At 37.4% G+C, this 20,150-nt stretch overlaps 1 long non-coding RNA gene across 1 annotated transcript; it reads right to left on the bottom strand.

Moving 5' to 3' along the window:
• Positions 1 to 6,177: 6,177 nt before the first annotated feature.
• LOC146730163 (uncharacterized) lies at positions 6,178 to 19,691 on the bottom strand. Its single transcript, XR_014927948.1, has 2 exons — positions 19,658 to 19,691; positions 6,178 to 6,373 (listed from the first exon to the last, which is right to left on the bottom strand). It is a non-coding gene; the product is annotated as an uncharacterized LOC146730163 (long non-coding RNA).
• Between the last annotated feature and the right edge of the window lie 459 nt (positions 19,692 to 20,150).

Raw genomic sequence — 20,150 nt, 5'->3', positions numbered from 1 at the left:
AATGCATATACACAGGCTTTGTTTTTTCTGTTATCCATCATTGTCTGGTCTTGATGAGAACCAGAGTATTTGGTTCAGGGCCTGCATAAGACATGGCAATGCATATACACAGGCTTTGTTTTTTCTGTTATCCATCATTGTCTGGTCTTGATGAGAACCAGAGTGTTTGGTTCAGGGCCAGCATAAGACATGGCAATGCATATACACAGGCTTTGTTTTTTCTGTTATCCAGCATTGTCTGGTCTTGATGAGAACCAGAGTGTTTGGTTCAAGGCCAACATAAGACATGGCAATGCATATACACAGGCTTTGTTTTTTTCTGTTATGCATCATTGTCTGATCTTGCTGAGAACCAGAGTGTTTGGTTCAGGGCCAGCATAAGACATGGCAATGCATATACACAGGCTTTGTTTTTTCTGTTATGCATCATTGTCTGGTCTTGCTGAGAACCAGAGTGTTTGGTTCAGGGCCAGCATAAGACATGGCAATGCATATACACAGGCTTTGTTTTTTCTGTTATGCATCATTGTCTGATCTTGCTGAGAACCAGAGTGTTTGGTTCAGGGCCAGCATAAGACATGGCAATGCATATACATGTACACAGGCTTTGTTTTTTCTGTTATGCATCATTGTCTGATCTTGCTGAGAACCAGAGTGTTTGGTTCAGGGCCAGCATAAGACATGGCAATGCATATACACAGGCTTTGTTTTTTCTGTTATGCATCATTGTCTGGTCTTGATGAGAACCAGAGTGTTTGGTTCAGGGCCAGCATAAGACATGGCAATGCATATACACAGGCTTTGTTTTTTCTGTTATGCATCATTGTCTGATCTTGCTGAAAACCAGAGTGTTTGGTTCAGGGCCAGCATAAGACATGGCAATGCATATACACAGGCTTTGTTTTTTTCAGTTATCCATCATTGTCTGGTCTTGCTGAGAACCAGAGTGTTTGGTTCAGGGCCAGCATAAGACATGGCAATGCATATACACAGGCTTTGTTTTTTCTGTTATGCATCATTGTCTGATCTTGCTGAGAACCAGAGTGTTTGGTTCAGAGCCAGCATAAGACATGGCAATGCATATACACAGGCTTTGTTTTTTCTGTTATGCATCATTGTCTGATCTTGCTGAGAACCAGAGTGTTTGGTTCAGGGCCAGCATAAGACATGGCAATGCATATACACAGGCTTTGTTTTTTCTGTTATGCATCATTGTCTGATCTTGCTGAGAACCAGAGTGTTTGGTTCAGGGCCAGCATAAGACATGGCAATGCATATACACAGGCTTTGTTTTTCCAGTTATCCATCATTGTTTGGTCTTGCTGGCGATCTGAGATACCCATAATTCATTGCAATGCATCTATTTACTGTAGTTCCCACATATGACACATCGTGAGAAATGTCACTACCCATAATTCATTGCAATGCACTACACTGTAGTCTCCAGATATTTTCCCAAGATACATGTACTCAATATCAAGTTTCATCACCCACAATGCATTGCATTGAGCCCAGCATCACTGTCGTATCCTGATATATCACAAGGTATATTGCTATTATCATTTCATTTTATGATGTTTTATCAGACTCTCTTACATGATAGTTGGCCATTCCCTGTCACTTTCATACCTAAACATACCTAAATTATTTCTATATTACTGTGTCAAACTCAAATACATTATATTTTATGTGGCAAATTAGCCAATCACAATGTGACCTATTTTGTGCAGTCACCTGCACTCTACAAATCTGTTTCAAGGACACCATGTAGGTTTCTTTATACAAGAGTGGACCAAACAATACATTTACTTATTCCATAGTTCAGAGCAACACCAATTTTACAATCTTGTTTTTCTGTAGTTGTATTGTGTTCTTATCTATAGGATCAGTAGTGCTGAATTCCATAACATAAATCCACCAATAAATGTCTCCTTCTCAAAGATAATAAATACCTGAGTGGAGGTTTACACAGAATTTGCAAATTAATTAAAGTTGACATTAAATGAATGCAAAAATAAAAGTATCAAATGTGTACATAAAGTGGTACACTAATAATACTTTAATATAGAATATGTTTACTAGGGATAAAACACTGACTAATTGTTATCAATAGTTCTGTATATATTAAGTGTCACATTAAACAGACTGTTATAAAATAATAAGTTGATCGTAAATTACCCACTATGAGTAGTATAGCACAGATAAACCGATAGTGGGGGAGGGGGTGAATTTGTATTCAAGCACAACTGATTGTTTGTCAGCTGCAATAAAAAAGATAAAAACATGCACAGATTTCTGTGAGCATATTTCATAAATAGTACACAATCACTTATCTTACTACAGGGTAAAATTACAGAATCTAGACTGAGCATATTATTACCAAACGCTTCAGTGTGGTATTAAGAGTTTGTTTTCAGGGGTGGGTGATACCAAGGTGGAAAATGGATGCACATATGGGGTTAATTCCTTGAATTGCAATATAGAGGGTTCAGGCTGAAATACAATATATAGTGTTTTCATGTTTCATCTGATATTTCTGTGCTATTCTGCTGCTGTAACTAATGCACGATTTGTTCCGAAATTCAGTGGGTTGTGTGCACTCCAGGGTTATTCGTTTTTTACTGAAAACACCCCTATGTTTTAATGGAAGAGTCGAATAGTTTCACTCCCACTGGGAAATCTGCATTGTTGCTTGAATGAGAGCTAATTAAACACATTTTCCAGACCGGCGAAAGAGTATGCCACAGTCAATTTTAACAGCTTGTCACATGATTTTACTCTGAATGAAAAGAGGCTAGTCCATTTTACGAAGGAGTAATTGGGAGTAGAATATGTGAGGGATAGTATCAACAGAGATGTGTATACTGAAAAGTAATATCTATCCTTTTTTGGCATCGTCAAGCATTTTTGTTTTACTGAAACTCCCCTATTGATCGAATCCTGGGGTTGAAGGAGAAAGGCACACCACATGTTTGAATACAATGGTGAAGGCAAACATGACTTGCGTCGACAGCGGTCGTCACTGAGCAGCACGCTACAACTTTGCTTGTGATGTTGCTTACTGATCGTGGATTGAATGAGCCTTGGTTACCGGTTAAAATGTTGCTCTTTTGCCGTTGGTAATCTTTATTTGGAACTGGGTAACGTCGCCAGCAGAAACCTCATGATACTTTGATGTTGATGGTGGTGCCTCTATGGTAATCGCTAATTTTACTGCAGGTGGATCTTCGAAGAGCCCTTCAGGGTTTATAAACCTCAGTCAACAAAATTAGCAGACGAAAATTTGTTTACAAAATAAAAATAGTCCGATTGCCATTATAACTAAAACCGAGCACCATATACGCAGTTTGCAAAAAAACATTCAGTCTTTAGAAGTCACTTTATTTTATTTGCGATAGTATTTTCTAGATTGAAGACAGCATTTACATTTCATTCAAAGTTCAAAGTTGCGTTGAGATTACTTTGATACAGTGTAACATTATCGGTGCCGGTGATCTCTCACCGGTGCAACGTAGCCAAAATAAAAGGTATGATCATTTGAACACTGCTATTACAAGACTGGTAGGAGGTAATACATTTGGGGCGAAAGTATTCAAAAAAACAGTTTTTGACTGTTGCCATGGTAGCTGTGGGCCAGGATTGTTTTTCCAATTAGTGACTGTACGGCCTGCCTGTCAAATATGAACAAAATTAGCCAAGCCAAAAAAAATCTCTAAGCCGTTGCTGGTGAAAAGTTACCCCAAATTCGGGTCAATTTTCTCGGTAATGAAAATAAACATAAAAAACAGTAAATTGTTGCCCACACTCAAGCTGAGTAGAATGACCTCCGTCCATGCTTTTTAATCATAGAAATGTAGGGTGTGATACATTTGGCTTAAAGGTATTCAAAAAATTCAGTTTTTGGTTGTTGCCATGGAAATGGTGGTCAGAATTTGTTTTCAGATGTTACAAATAGTTACTTTGTGCCCACACTCAAGCTGAGTAGAATGAACTATTTATGAGGTGTTTTATCTTAAATTTGTAGCAGGAGATACATTTAGCACTCTGCTGTGTGGTGTCCTAAGTGGTATAAAAGTTTTAAACCTCAAGTAAGTCAGCTACGATGTTGACATGTGATCAGAATAGTAATGATTCACAGAAAATCAATGCTACTTGTGTAGTTCATGAAGTCACAGATGCAAGTAGGCATCCATGTTTACAGAGACAAGATAGAGTTGAGTTGCAATTTGGCCATGATCTGCCAATTATTAGTGTTGTCAGTGTGGCACATAAATACTCATTCTTTATCCAGAGAAATAGTTTAGATGCAGTAGACGAGAAACCTGAAAAACTAAATTGTCGTCTGCATGGATGATTAAAAAAAAACAGAGTTAAGGGGTCCTGCACGTTTCATAAATTTTGCCCATATATTTTTTGTATTGATTTGTGTTATTTTTATCAAAGGAAATTTATTTAAGTCTTGTGATCGTGTTCAATGTACTTGTGAAGCGCTAAACCCATTTTTGACAAATATTAGTAACTATATCGTTGTACGTCAAGCTAAGTGGCCCGAATTGTAACATCACAGCGTATAAATTGTGGAAGTCTTTGCCCGTTACCGCACGTAGGTTAAACAGTCGGGATGTACGCAAATACTGAGTGACCCACTTTAATAAGTACATGTACCTTGTTTTTGTGAAGTCGTATTGTATTCTTATCAGTGGAACCAGGAAGGATTAATTTCATCACATAAATTCAATAATAAATGTCTCCTTTATAAAACTCGTAAAAACTGTAAACTGTAGTAAAACAGTCGACGAGCCAATATCATACTTAAATGCAGGCACTGACTGACTGAGTTGAAAAAAAATACGACAAAAACTCAAACTATGAACCGATGACAGAAATAAAAACAAATATCAGGCACTGTTAATGTATTATCCTGATTTTGAAATTCATTGCAGAGACTGTACATGCAATAGTATCTTGTAAGACATATATAACTCTGTGACGTCAATTAAATGACCACAGTAGCATGGTCTGATAGCATACTGTGTGTGTGTTGTTTTATTGCATGTCACTCAGTAATCTATTTTTGTAGTCATCTGTTGAAAATAGTCCTAGATAAATCCATGTTTCAAGGACACCATGTACGTTTCTTAGCACCAAATGCAGAAACAGACCCAGCTATTTATTTGTTGTTTTCGTAGTCCCTAGCAACATCCACTTTAATAAGCGCCTTGTTTTTGTGTAGTCGTATTGCATTCTTATCAATATAACCAGGTGTGATTAATTCCATTGCATAAATCCAATAATAAATGTCTTCTTTATAAAACTTGTAAAACTGTAAACTGCACAAAAAACAATGTGCGAGCCAATAACATAATTAATAGCAGGCACCAACTGAATGAGTAAAAAGAACAGGGCAAAAACTCAAACTATGAATGGATGACAGAAATAAAAAAAATAGCAGGCACTGTCAGGCCTTGCTGTTGTATTGTCATTCACTAGTACGACAGACAACTTTTTTTTAAAACTTCCTTTCACCTATCCAACTTGTTTCTGATCGTATATTATAACGTGTAGACAGGTTTTTGAAATTATTATGATTAAGAAGCCATAAATGGCGTGTTACCTTGAAATAAATTTAAGACGCCAAAGCACGGATCCTTTCAAAAATTAACCCGATGTCACGATGCTGGTTGCATACATAATTAAAGGAAAAATTTAAATGATCGATTAAGTGATGACTAAATCCTAATCATATCTTGCAAATTTCCCATAGAATATGACTGCCTAGTTTTATTTCATTACAATCACCGATTCCTGAGACATCTTGTTTAAAAATTTGCTGCACAGACAGGTAACACAGGACACAAGCACGTGTTGACTGTCAACGGGTGCTAAATACGAGACTTGAAGAAACCAATGTAACCTGGAATTGCGTTCATGTCATAGAATGCTAGAGATTTTATTTAATGGTACATGTAGATTGATGATGTTAGTCGTGATCAAACTCTGTATTATCCCGATTTTGAAATTAATGGCGGAGAATGTACATGCAATAGTATCTTGTAAGACATATATAACTCTGTGACGTCAATTAAATGACCACAGTAGCATGGTCTGATAGCATACTGTGTGTGTGTTGTTTTATTGCTTGTCACTCAGTAATCTATCTTTTGTAGTTTTTTGTAATTTTCCTCTATAAATTCATGTTTCAAGGACACCATGTACGTTTAAAAGCGCCTAATGCAGGACCAAGCTATCCATTCGATAATCGCAAGCAACACCCACTTTAATAAGCACCTTGTTTTTGTGAAGTCGTATTGTATTCTTATCAATGGGACCATAAATCCAATAATAAATGTCTCCTATGCAAAACTCGTAAAATCTGCAAAAACAAAGTTCGAGTAAATGACATAGTTAAAATAATTGAAAGCAGGCACTTACTGAAATGAAAATAGCCCGGGAAAAAACACAAACTATTGACAGAATTTGAAAAAGAATAATAAAAGCACATGTGAGACAGACAACTTTTTCCTTTCTTCTTTTTTGAACTTTCTTTTACTTATTTGATTTATTCTTGATCGTGTCACACAAACTTACATTATGGTCAATGTGCTTGGGAATACTACTAGGTTACTGATGGGACTCGTGTGCATTGAAATGCATTTTGTCAAGATGGCTATCAAATGTCCTGCCTAATTTGCATAACAGCTAACTGACACAGAAGCGTAGCAATATGAGATGTTAATCCAAACAACTTGGAATGATCCATTTATTTGTAGGCTTGCCACAAACGTAGTTTTAATTGTTATAACTAAAGTAAAACAGTATTCCATCTAAAACGTTAGTTATTAATTACGTTGGCATTAAATTTAAACAAAAGTAATTCTCATATTCACACACAGTTGTGTCTTTCAACCCTATGCTATAAATGGTATCTCCCATCTAGATTCTCAGTACAGTGCGATACATGAGGGAATTGTAATGAATCCAGGATCCAAAGGTTTTGCACACAATTTTTCAGACAAAACTTTACGCATTTGATATAACCGTTGTTCCGTGGCATTTTCGTCTGAATAGGTCATCATCTATCAGTATACATGTACACCGTAGAGTCAGAAATGTTTGTGTAAGAAGTGGGATTGTGAGTCTGATTTGGATTTTACTGTCAATCCCCTGACTAAATTGACTGCTTAGTAACTGCTTAAGGTCTGAAGAACACGGTGTTCAGACCAGTTTGTACTGCTTAGTAACTGCTTAAGGTCTAGAGAACAAGGTGTTCAGACCAGTTTGTACTGCTTAGTAACTGCTTAAGGTCTAGAGAACACGGTGTTCAGACCAGTTTGTACTGTTTAGTAACTGCTTAAGGTCTAGAGAACAAGGTGTTCAGACCAGTTTGTACTGCTTAGTAACTGCTTAAGGTCTAGAGACCAAGGTGTTCAGACCAGTTTGTACTGTTTAGTAACTGCTTAAGGTCTAGAGAACACGGTGTTCAGACCAGTTTGTACTGTTTAGTAACTGCTTAAGGTCTAGAGAAGAAGGTGTTCAGACCAGTTTGTACTGTTTAGTAACTGCCTGAGATCTAGAGAACAAGGTGTTCAGACCAGTTTGTACTGTTTAGTAACTGCTTAAGGTCTAGAGAACAAGGTGTTCAGACCAGTTTGTACTGCTTAGTAACTGCTTAAGGTCTAGAGACCAAGGTGTTCAGACCAGTTAGTACTGCTTAGTAACTGCTTAAGGTCTAGAGAACAAGGTGTTCAGACCAGTTTGTACTGTTTAGTAACTGCTTAAGGTCTAGAGAACAAGGTGTTCAGGCCAGTTTGTATAGCTTAGTAACTGCTTAAGGTCTAGAGAACAAGGTGTTCAGACCAGTTTCTACTGCTTAGTAACTGCTTAAGGTCTAGAGAACAAGGTGTTCAGACCAGTTTGTACTGCTTAGTAACTGCTTAAGGTCTAGAGAACAAGGTGTTCAGACCAGTTTGTACTGTTTAGTAACTGCTTAAGGTCTAGAGAACAAGGTGTTCAGACCAGTTTGTACTGCTTAGTAACTGCTTAAGGTCTAGAGAACAAGGTGTTCAGACCAGTTTGTACTGTTTAGTAACTGCTTAAGGTCTAGAGAACAAGGTGTTCAGACCAGTTTGTACTGTTTAGTAACTGCTTAAGGTCTAGAGAACAAGGTGTTCAGACCAGTTTGTACTGCTTAGTAACTGCTTAAGGTCTAGAGACCAAGGTGTTCAGACCAGTTTGTACTGTTTAGTAACTGCTTAAGGTCTAGAGAACACGGTGTTCAGACCAGTTTGTACTGTTTAGTAACTGCTTAAGGTCTAGAGAAGAAGGTGTTCAGACCAGTTTGTACTGTTAAGTAACTGCTTAAGGTCTAGAGAACAAGGTGTTCAGACCAGTTTCTACTGCTTAGTAACTGCTTAAGGTCTAGAGAACACGGTGTTCAGACCAGTTTGTACTGCTTAGTAACTGCTTAAGGTCTAGAGAACAAGGTGTTCAGACCAGTTTGTACTGTTTAGTAACTGCTTAAGGTCTAGAGAACAAGGTGTTCAGACCAGTTTGTACTGCTTAGTAACTGCTTAAGGTCTAGAGAACAAGGTGTTCAGACCAGTTTGTACTGCTTAGTAACTGCTTAAGGTCTAGAGAACAAGGTGTTCAGACCAGTTTGTACTGCTTAGTAACTGCTTAAGGTCTAGAGAACAAGGTGTTCAGACCAGTTTGTACTGTTTAGTAACTGCTTAAGGTCTAGAGAACAAGGTGTTCAGACCAGTTTGTACTGTTTAGTAACTGCTTAAGGTCTAGAGAACAAGGTGTTCAGACCAGTTTGTACTGTTTAGTAACTGCTTAAGGTCTAGTGAACAATGTGTTCAGACCAGTTTGTACTGTTTAGTAACTGCTTAAGGTCTAGAGAACAAGATGTTCAGACCAGTTTGAACTGCTTAGTAACTGCTTAAGGTCTAGAGAACAAGGTGTTCAGACCAGTTTGTACTGCTTAGTAACTGCTTAAGGTCTAGAGAACAAGGTGTTCAGACCAGTTTGTACTGTTTAGTAACTGCTTAAGATCTGGAGAACAAGGTGTTCAGACCAGTCTGTACTGTTTAGTAACTGCTTAAGGTCTAATGAACAAGGTGTTCATACCAGTCTGTACTGCTTAGTAACTGCTTAAGGTCTAGAGAACAAGGTGTTCAGACCAGTTTGTACTGTTTAGTAACTGCTTAAGGTCTAGAGAACAAGGTGTTCATACCAGTCTGTACTGCTTAGTAACTGCTTAAGGTCTAGAGAACAAGGTGTTCTGACCAGTTTGTACTGCTTAGTAACTGCTTAAGGTCTAGAGAACAAGGTGTTCAGACCAGTTTGTACTGTTTAGTAACTGCTTAAGGTCTAGAGAACATGGTGTTCAGACCAGTTTGTACTGCTTAGTAACTGCTTAAGGTGGATCGCCAATACCATGTTCATTTGCATATTGACCGTGAAAATACCAAAAACATTATTGCATTGGTAATATGCAAATTAGTTTTAGTCAACATAAGTGACTGCCTAGAAGTTCCATTACTGTTGTTCAAATTTCATTTCACTCGGCGAGTATATTCATGAACCCAAGGGTAATATATCGTACATGTAGCTCTAAATATTGTTTATTTCTGTTATGTTTCGAAAAACGCTACTCTTGAAAGGACTACTTTGTTTGCTCCCAGACCTCATTTGCATATGGGGTGTGGTAATACCGATGTTGATTTCTGGGACAAATCAAAATAAACTGCAGCACATATGGAATAATGTGGAATACATTTTTAATGTAAACATTTTTCCTCTAAAATAAATTCCAGTGAAAACTTTCCTCATACTCTATTGAGAATTGACACAGCACAGTGAACATTGGAATCACACGTTATGCTTGAAAACTTTTCATCAAAAATAAATTAAGTGAAATTCTATGTGACTTCATGAGAGTTGGAAATGAACAAATTATATGAAACCCAACCTTACCGATCCATACACAAAGTAAACTATATCCCAAAACATGCTTTCACCAGTGTATTCTATTTGACTTCAGGAGAAATTGAAATAAACAAATTATATGACAACAAACTTAATTATAATTTCAGTCTCTAGTTCAGCACTGATTAAATAAACTACCTCGTCTTTATGTCAATTTGAAGTTATTCAATGTCTACATCAGTGACTTCAAAATCTATGTTTCAATCCCAGGAATTTCACTTGCTATTAGTTGCATATGAGTGCAAGTCTTTTATTTTCTATTGCAATGTCAATTTCTTGCGATTACTCAGAACATGAAGCTATAACCACAGGCCGTCTAGGTAATACCTGGTGTAAGCACCGGTTAGGCAGTCTTGAACTATGCATGTGAAGCCAGCTGAGATATATATCCAATCACATAGATTTCTCATTGTTTGGTAACTATTTGCTGCAAATGCAACAAAAATCAATATAAAAATATTACCCACAAAGCATTCTACAGGTTACTTGTATATTACTAGTTTTTGATACATGTATTAGCATACAGTCTTGGCAGGATATCGCCATAGACTGCGTACATCACATGTGTACACTTACAACAAAAAGATTTTATCATTGAGCATGTTACTATATACATACTGTCAATCATATCCTGTACTGCCCTCTGTAGGTGACATACTGTCAATCATTACACAGTAATAAATACACTAGGCAATATTAACTAGTGTTGGTATCAGTGAGTTGATGTGTACTGCCCTCTGTAGGTGACATACTGTCAATCATTACACAGTAATAAATACACTAGGCAATATTAACTAGTGTTGGTATCAGTCAGTTGATGTGTACTGCCCTTTGTAGGTGACATACTGTCAATCATTACACAGTAATAAATACACTTGGCAATACTAACTAGTGTCGGTATCAGTGAGTTTATGTGTACTGCCCTCTGTAGGTGACATACTGTCAATCATTACACAGTAATAAATACACTAGGCAATACTAACTAGTGTTGGTATCAGTGAGTTGATGTGTACTGTCCTCTGGAGGTGACATACTGTCAATCATTACACAGTAATAAATACACTTGGCAATACTAACTAGCATAGGTATCAGTGAGTTGATGTGTACTGCCCTCTGTAGGTGACATACTGTCAATCATTACACAGTAAATATCTTTTCCCTCGGTTCGATAGTATAGAGGGAAAATACTGTCTTCAATGTTACGGTGACAGTAATTGATGAGATGGGTGGGGCAATCAGATAGGGAATAGCGGGAAGCAGTAGGAAGTTAGTCAGTCTAGTCAGCAACTCAGCAGCTCACAGACGTTCAAGTTCAATTACATCAAATATTTAAAAGTTCACTTCGTCTTCATAATTCTCCATGGAGTCGCATAAGCAAACTGCAAGTAGACCGGCAGGATCCAGTGCCACCGCCGGGAAAACACCAGCTACTACTACTATAATCGCTATGCCAGAAGAACAGATTAACAAGAAAATAGCTGATTCTGTGAAACAGATTTCCAGCCAGTTATTGAAAGATCTGGATCAACTTGTTACATCACGAGTTACAACGATGACTACTCAGCTGCAGGAGGCACAGAGTGCTACTTCATCGGCTCAAATAGAAACAATGAAGTCGATGAGATGGTCTGAAAAACCTACCTTTCGAAAGAAAGGAAACGAACTACAATACAAGCATAATGAACGTGTATTGGAGCACATGGAAGAGGCTGTTTCTTCTATCAACGAGGAAAAGACAGGGAAGGCAAAAGAGAAGATAATAGACGGTATTGCTATGGTTAAAAGGCATCAAAAACTGATCAAGTTGGCGGACATGTCAAAAAGCGGATGGGCTACTGTTGAGGAATATACTGCTCACGATTTAGCATCTGATGATGAAGATGACAAGAGAATACAAAAGGCAGAATATCGAGCATCACAAAAGCTAAAAGAGCGGAGACGTACAAGTACAAAGGCGGTAAAAGACTACCGAGATAGCGGGAAAGTGCTACAGGTTGCATACAGTGAGAAAAGCGGTATATCTAAGAGGGTTGGCATTTGCTATGGTTGTGGTAAACCAGGCCATTGGCGATCAGAATGTAAAGATAATCACGCATCTGGTGCAAGTTCAATGCAGCCAAAGATAAGTTCATTTAATTCATATTTGAATGACAAAGTTGTGTGTTTACACGTATGTGATGAGAGTGCCTGTTCTAGTCATCATGTCTTAACGAGGGAAAATCAGTTGGATGTGACGATACCCAGTAAAGTGGGTGTGGTGGAATGCGTTAACGGGGATATCATCTCCCATGGTGTGTGCAGTAAGGAAAACACATTAGAAAGTGATGATGTTTGTTTTGATATGATGAGTCAGGCATGGCAAGAAATTGAATGTTGTGGATCAAAATCCCACCCATTGAGGGAATGTAAACTACACTTTGGCTATGACAAGTGTGACAGTGTTGTGAGTCCACGAGGCAGATTGAAAGCTGCTCGTGATATGTGGAAAACAGCTGGTGTTAATGGCTTTGTACTTGAAGTAATTGATCAGGGATACAAACTCCCACTAAAAGAATTGCCATCTAACAAAGAATTGAGAAATAACGCATCAGCGTTGAAACACAATGATTTTGTGACATCTGAAATACGCAAGTTACTGAACAAAGAATGCATTTCATATGCTGAGATTAAACCACATGTTATAAACCCTTTGAGTGTGGCAGTTAATCGGCAAGGTAAGTGTCGACTTGTGCTCGACTGTAGAGCAATTAATTGGTTTCTTCACAAATTCAAATTTCGATGCAAAGATATGAAAGTAGCTCAACAAATATTTTACCAGGGGGATTATTTAATCACGTTTGACATAAAATCGGCATTTCATCATATTGAAATATTCCCAAGTCATCGCACATACTTGGGGTTTTGTTGGGATCTTGGGGAAGGTACGCGTTATTTCGTATTTAATGTACTACCTTTTGGGGTTTCAACTGCCCCGTATATTTTCACAAAAGTAACCAGAACCATGGTTAGTTATTGGCGAGGACAAGGTAAGAAAATAGTTTTGTTTTATGACGATGGCATTGCTGGTATATCGACATACAAGGAGGCAGTAGTATTGGCACAACAGATTGAAAGAGATTTAAGCCGATTTGGATTCCTTATCGCTCAGGATAAGTGTGTTTGGAACCCACGGCAATCAGTACCGTGGCTGGGATATGATATCGATTTGAAAGACGGGAGAGTATATGGGCAAGAAATACGAGTCAAACGAGCTCTGACGGCTATTCTTGAGGCCATTCAAATAATTTCCATAGAAGGAAATAGTGTGAAAGTGAAAATGTTTGCGTCCATTGTGGGACAGTTAATTTCATTGTATCAGGCTGTGGGGCCAATAGTGAGGCTCCGAACGAGATACTTGTTTAATTGCATCAATAGTCGCACAAGTTGGTGGGGAAAAGTCTTAGTGTGCTCAGAATCACTGACCGAGTTGTGTTTCTGGTTGAATAATTTGGAACGTCTAAATGGACGTAATTGGCATAGGACGCCAAGATACACACAGGTTGTATATTCCGATGCTTCGGGCATCGGTTACGGAGGCTTCTCTGTGAGATATGATAATGTGAATAGTGTTGGTACATGGTCAGCCACCGAGGCTGTACAAAGCTCCACCTGGCGAGAGCTTGAAGCAGTACACCGAGTACTGCATGACTTAGGCATGACCATTGAGGGTCAAGTAGTACAATGGCGTACTGATAATCAAAATGTTGTACGTATAATTGAAGTGGGCAGTAGAAAGCCCAATTTGCATATTATTGCATTACGTATATATGATTTTTGTGAGATCATGAATATTCAGTTGCAAATGCAATGGGTACCTCGTACCGTAAATGAGAAAGCTGATTATCTCAGTCGATGTGTGGATAATGATTGGTCGATAAATGTGAAAGTGTATAATATATTAAATGTTCTTTGGGGACCACATACGGTCGACAGATTTGCTACGCACTACAATAGTCAGTGTGCCAGTTTCAATTCAAAATTTTGGTGTCCAGAGACCGGGGGCATTGATGCATTTTGTCAAAACTGGTCAGGGGAAAACAACTGGCTTGTGCCTCCACCTACAATAGTACTAGCAACGTTGCGTAAATTGGCAAGGGACAGGGCGAGGGGAACACTAATTGTACCACAATGGCGATCTGCGCCGTTTTGGTCATATTTATGTCCCAAAGAAGGGAAATTTATGCCGAATATCGTAGATTGGCGTTATCTGCCGTCGACAGAAATAATACAAAAAGGAATGGGAAGAAATGGCATATTTAGTGGTCAGTATATGGCATTTCATATGCTAGCACTGCATATTGATTATACGAGTACTTAATGTAATATTATGTTGCAGCTCTAAATTTGCAAGAAAGAGTGCAAAGTGAGTTGGAAGGCGAGACGATTGATGAGAAGATTATCAACATAGCAAGTCAGATGACCAGTAGACTGTTAGATGCTAGAAGTTCGCATACAAATACTAAGTACTTTAGTGCGTTTAGAAAATGGAAGGTTTGGGCAACAGAAAAAAATGTAGAGGTGTTGCCAGCAAATCCTATTTTTGTAGCATTATATATTACAAAACTGATTGAAGAAAAGCATAGTGTTAGTATTATTAATAGCGTAGTGTATGGTATTAAGTGGGCTCACAAAATTTCTGGTTTTGAAAGCCCTACATCTCACCCATCTATTAGGAATTTACTAGAATCGGCTAAAAGATGTCGCGGAAGACCAGTGCAGCGGAAAGACCCGGCGACACCAGAAATGTTGGTAGAGTTGTGTTCGAAGTATAAAGACACTGGTGACGTTGCAGTAATTAGAGATATTGCCATGATTACGTTATCTTTTTCAGCATTTCTACGTTTTGATGAGTTGAGTAGACTAAAATGTAACAACGTGCATTTCCATGGGGAGCATATGACGCTCAGTATTGAGTCTAGTAAAACCGATCAGTATCGGAAAGGAAATGAAATAGTTTTAGCAAAATTGACATCAATTGCATGCCCGTATTTTAATCTTCAAAGATATGTTAATGTATGTAAAATTGATTTGGAGAGTGATTTCTACTTGTTTCAGCCTTTAGTTTTTACAAAAGATTCTGTAAAATGTATTTCAAAAAACAAACCTTTAAGTTATACCAGGGCGCGGGAAACCCTTGTCGCAAGATTGAAAGAGGTTGCCGACAATAAACTTAATATTGGGTTACACTCATTACGGTGCGGGGGAGCGACAGCTGCGGCTAATGCCAATGTCAATGAAAGATGTTTTAAACGTCATGGTAGATGGAAATCCGAAACTGCAAAGGACGGATACGTTGAGGATTCACTGGAATCTAGACTGCTTGTATCCAAAAACCTTGGTCTGTAATCAGATATTTTCACTTCCCCTTTCTTTAGTGGAGTCTAAAGCTGCCGCATCTCTGGCTCATCCATCATTATTGAATGAATGAAGTGTAATGGAATTTATTCAATGGTATAAGAGTATAGTGAAGACTTACACAGTAATAAATACACTTGGCAATACTAACTAGTGTTGGTATCAGTGAGTTGATATGTACTGCCCTCTGTAGGTGACATACTGTCAATCATTACACAGTAATAAATACACTAGGCAATACTGACTAGTGTTGGTATCAGTTAGTTATGTACTGCCCTCTGTAGGTGACATACTGTCAATCATTACACAGTAATAAATACACTAGGCAATACTGACTAGTGTTGGTATCAGTTAGTTATGTACTGCCCTCTGTAGGTGATATACTGTCAATCATTACACAGTAATAAATACACTTGGCAATACTAACTAGCATTGGTATCAGTGAGTTGATGTGTACTGCCCTCTGTAGGTGACATACTGTCAATCATTACACAGTAATAAATACACTAGGCAATACTAACTAGCATTGGTATCAGTGAGTTGATGTGTACTGCCCTCTGTAGGTGACATACTGTCAATCATTACACAGTAATAAATACACTAGGCAATACTAACTAGCATTGGTATCAGTGAGTTGATGTGTACTGCCCTCTGTAGGTGACATACAGTCAATCATTACACAGTAATAAATATACTAGGCAATACTAACTAGCATTGGTATCAGTGAGTTGATGTGCACTGCCCTCTGTAGGTGACATACTGTCAATCATTACACAGTAATAAATACACTTGGCAATCCTCGGGGTGGACATCCGGGCATTTTCACCGCCTGGCAACCTGCGGCGGTGAAAACAAAGGCCCAAAACTTGCAGAAAACGGTACTTTGGGATGATTGTTGAGACTCCTCTGAACAGTGCAACAAGATTAGTCCTACGTGTGTAACATATATAAATTTGATTGTTCGGGATTACTTCAAAGTTGAGTTTGTGCTGTTTTTTCGAATTTTCACCGGCTCGACCGGCGTTCCACAGCAGCGCGCACAGAGCCCATAGAAATGCATGGTACAGTAGTGCGCGTCTTAGCAACGTGGAACGTATTGTGACGTAGCTCCGCCCCTGAGGATACTAACTATTGTTGGTATCAGTGAGTTGATGTGTACTGCCCTCTGTAGGTGACATACTGTCAATCATTACACAGTAATAAACACACTTGGCAATACTAACTAGTGTTGGTATCAGTGAGTTGATGTGTACTGCCCTCTGTAGGTGACATACTGTCAATCATTACACAGTAATAAATACACTTGGCAATACACCACAGAGGGCAGTACACATCATTTGCTCATACTATCTGGTGTTCATTAATCTAAATTTTTCAATGTTTGTTTTTGTAATAAAATAAAGTAAAATGATCAAAATTATACTTACATTTTTTTTACGTGACAATCCATATACCTTGTACCTTTCCACTTCACACTGAGACCATTGCTGTTTGAAGTCACTGATGTAGTCTGTAGTGTCTTTGTAGTTGTCATCTGGAATTATCAGTCTTGCATCAAGTACAGCAAGTGTTGTGGTAAATCACGTCTTTCACATCAGTCAATATTCAAATAATTGTGAAAAAATAAAATAGAATAAAATTATCACTGTATTCTTTTATATCAAACCATCTTCTTCTGTAGTACATTGTAGGAAAAGTAACTTGTTTATACATGTATGAAATTTCTTTTTTAACGTCCCGGTAAGGTTAGTCAGAATGAGGCAGGACATCACACATCATTCCTAATGTGGTTACAAACTAAATTTTCCACAAATTTGGCAAAAGCAAGAAATGATGGATCATTTCATTTAGAAGCTTCTCTGTAAAGACTGGTGATTACACTTGAATAAATCTTCAAATATGTGTCACATGCAGCATTGTATGACAACCATCTTACAGCTTCTGCTTGCTTTGGTTTCAAGACAGGGTTTGTCATACTTTTCTGTCAATATTTTACAATTGATTAATAAACACATATATACCCTATATTATTTGACAACATTTAAATTACTGGTACAAACAACATACCTGTATCTTTTTCAAAGCACTCAGTCTTACAGGAGAATACTTGTAAAATCTAATTTCGGCGTACAGATGTTTAGTTGTTTACAGAAATATTTAATACATAGTCTATTAGTTATGTCGGCATACAGTTGTTTACAGAAATATTTTATGCATAGTCATTCTGTGGCAAAGATCATATTACCATTGAACTCTACTTAGGCCAAAACGTCCGCCCTGGTCAAAACTCTTGGCCGAAACGTTCGCTGCCCAAATGTCTGGCATTCCTACAATCACTCTGAATAAATCTGGTATTCAAAACTGTGTGTATTAAAATCCAATAGTGTGGAAAGCACCATGGAAGAAAGAATATATTGAACATCTAAATCTCCTAATTAAACAAACTAATCACTAAAAAATTAAATTACTAAATTTGAAGTAAATACCAAAATCACAATAAAATAATATACAAGTAATTAACCACAAAAATAATCTTTGTAGATACACACATGTCATGTATGTGTATTGACTGCTAAAACAAAAGTTTGAAAAATATCAAAAATTAAAAACCCAGCCAGTTCACATGTTTTACAGATAGGAGATACCGGTAGCCCGCCGCCGCGCAGGGTTTGCGCTAGTGTCTCGGCAAGACGAGTCCCACTTACAAAATTTTAAGAAATTGAAATTTGACTCTGGATAACTTTATTAGAGATTGGACCCCAGCTTGCCTGAAAAACTGGGTCCCTCTACAATAATTGGAGTCCGGGAAGCAAAATATGGGGTTAACGCAATCCAATGACCCAAGTGACAAATATTAAATCTGTGATGAAAGTGAAATCAATAAATTATTCACAAGTGAGAGAAAATTTCTTGTAAGTGAAGCAGAACAATTTATAATGAAGTATCACATAAAATAAAGAGAAATATGAAAGTCATCATGACCAGTGAAAATGAGGGAGTACTATCTGTTTTAATTTAAGGGAGGGAAAAAAATTAAATTGTCAGTTTCCTCATAATAATTTTGTCATGTTATTTATCTTTCCTAGATTTATTTTCTATCATTTTTCTGATATGTTCTGCTATTCAACTGTGTGTGAAGTATTTTGTTGATTTTGTCTCGTCTTTTGATTATCATCTCATGCTTAATTCAATAAAGATTATTATTATTAAAAATGGTAATTTATATACTTGTATACCTTGAAATGGAAAATTAATTAAATACAGACTTTCATCATTCTTAGAACAAACAAAAGGTTTATTATTTTTATAGCTTACTAAAACAATACAATGTAGTTGAAGGTTACTGTAAAGGGGGTAATTATTCACTGGGTTTTAATTTAGCTTATTTCACTGACTGGAAAAATGCGCTAAATTAAAACACAGTGAATATGTAAAATTTAGCATAGAACACATTATCTAAATGACGAAACCGTGAATTTAAAACCCACTGAATATGTCTGAAATGGTAAATCAGTGAAATTTAAACACAGTGAAAATTAGTCATTTTACAGTAGTTTGATTTGCCAGTACTTAATCCATTTTTAACACCTTGGTTGACATTGGCTGTTTATTCTACTGATGTAGTTCTTGAGCTAACTGATAACAGATTTTCATAATTAATTATAAGATAACACCCTGGTTTAGGGTGGATTAAAGGAATAGCTTATAAGGGTGCTTTCAACTCATGTAAATTTCATGTTCGCCACACTATTTTGCCGTTACACATGAATTAAATTAAATGTATGCGCCTGGACAGAGGTAAGACAGCCCAGTCATATTGCATGCACATCATATTATACCATAATTAGATAAAATAATACTGTGTCCAGAAAGTGTTGACACCCGTAATACCGATATACAACAAACATACAGTTACTGTCTAGTGTTATTTTTTCCTATTTTATCCACGGATTTAAATTTCCCTAAATACCATCTATAGGCTATTACTCAATAATCACAGTGTTGACGTTAATCCAAGGAATACCTCATCATTGAAAACTGGATCAAGAATGTCGCCAATGACTTTATAATAATGACAGCTGTCGTCTGCACATCGTGCAATTACTGTCAACTTGTACTTATTTGTGTGGACTTTACTAAAAGAGAATATTTACTACCACAAAAGAAGAATGCAAGACAAGAAAATAGAAAGTCTCCCGAGTTCACGCAATAAATGTTCATGTGAGAACAGTTCACAAATAACTTTGGATCCCTTTCAGAATAAGTTACTCACCAAGACACCATTTCAGCTAAATAATATCCCGGGTTTATCTGGCAGTCGGTCCAGCGAGGCGCCAATCACAAAGGCGTAACTTTCTGCACCACTATCTCTCAGAGTTCCGAAGTATTCCACGCAGGTTTAGATGTTCCAGACAGTTTTATTACTCCTTTAAAGACAATGAGTGTCCTCGTTGCATGTGATACATTTTGTAAACCGCCTTGACTCAATGTCTATTCTACCACTGCTGTTAGAGCATTCGTTGTTTCTCTCCTCCAATGTAACGTCTTCAAAGATCTCAACAAAGTGGCTCTTCACACGTTCACATGATAACGCACAATACGCCATAAATTACAAAACTATGAATTTACAAGCTTTGTTCGTGACTGAAACAATTAATTACATAAAGTACTCATTATTAAAAATCATGCAGTATTTGCATAACAGCACCACAAGAGGGCGTTATGTCACACAAACTGTACCTGTGCATATCAAAGTTGGGTTTGAA

The sequence above is a fragment of the Saccoglossus kowalevskii genome, chromosome 20, assembly GCF_978046115.1.
Source record: "Saccoglossus kowalevskii chromosome 20, keSacKowa6.1, whole genome shotgun sequence".
NCBI classification, from domain to species: domain Eukaryota; kingdom Metazoa; phylum Hemichordata; class Enteropneusta; family Harrimaniidae; genus Saccoglossus; species Saccoglossus kowalevskii.
The sequence above is the reverse complement of the archived record's forward strand: the minus strand, read 5'-3'. Positions and strand labels throughout refer to the sequence as shown.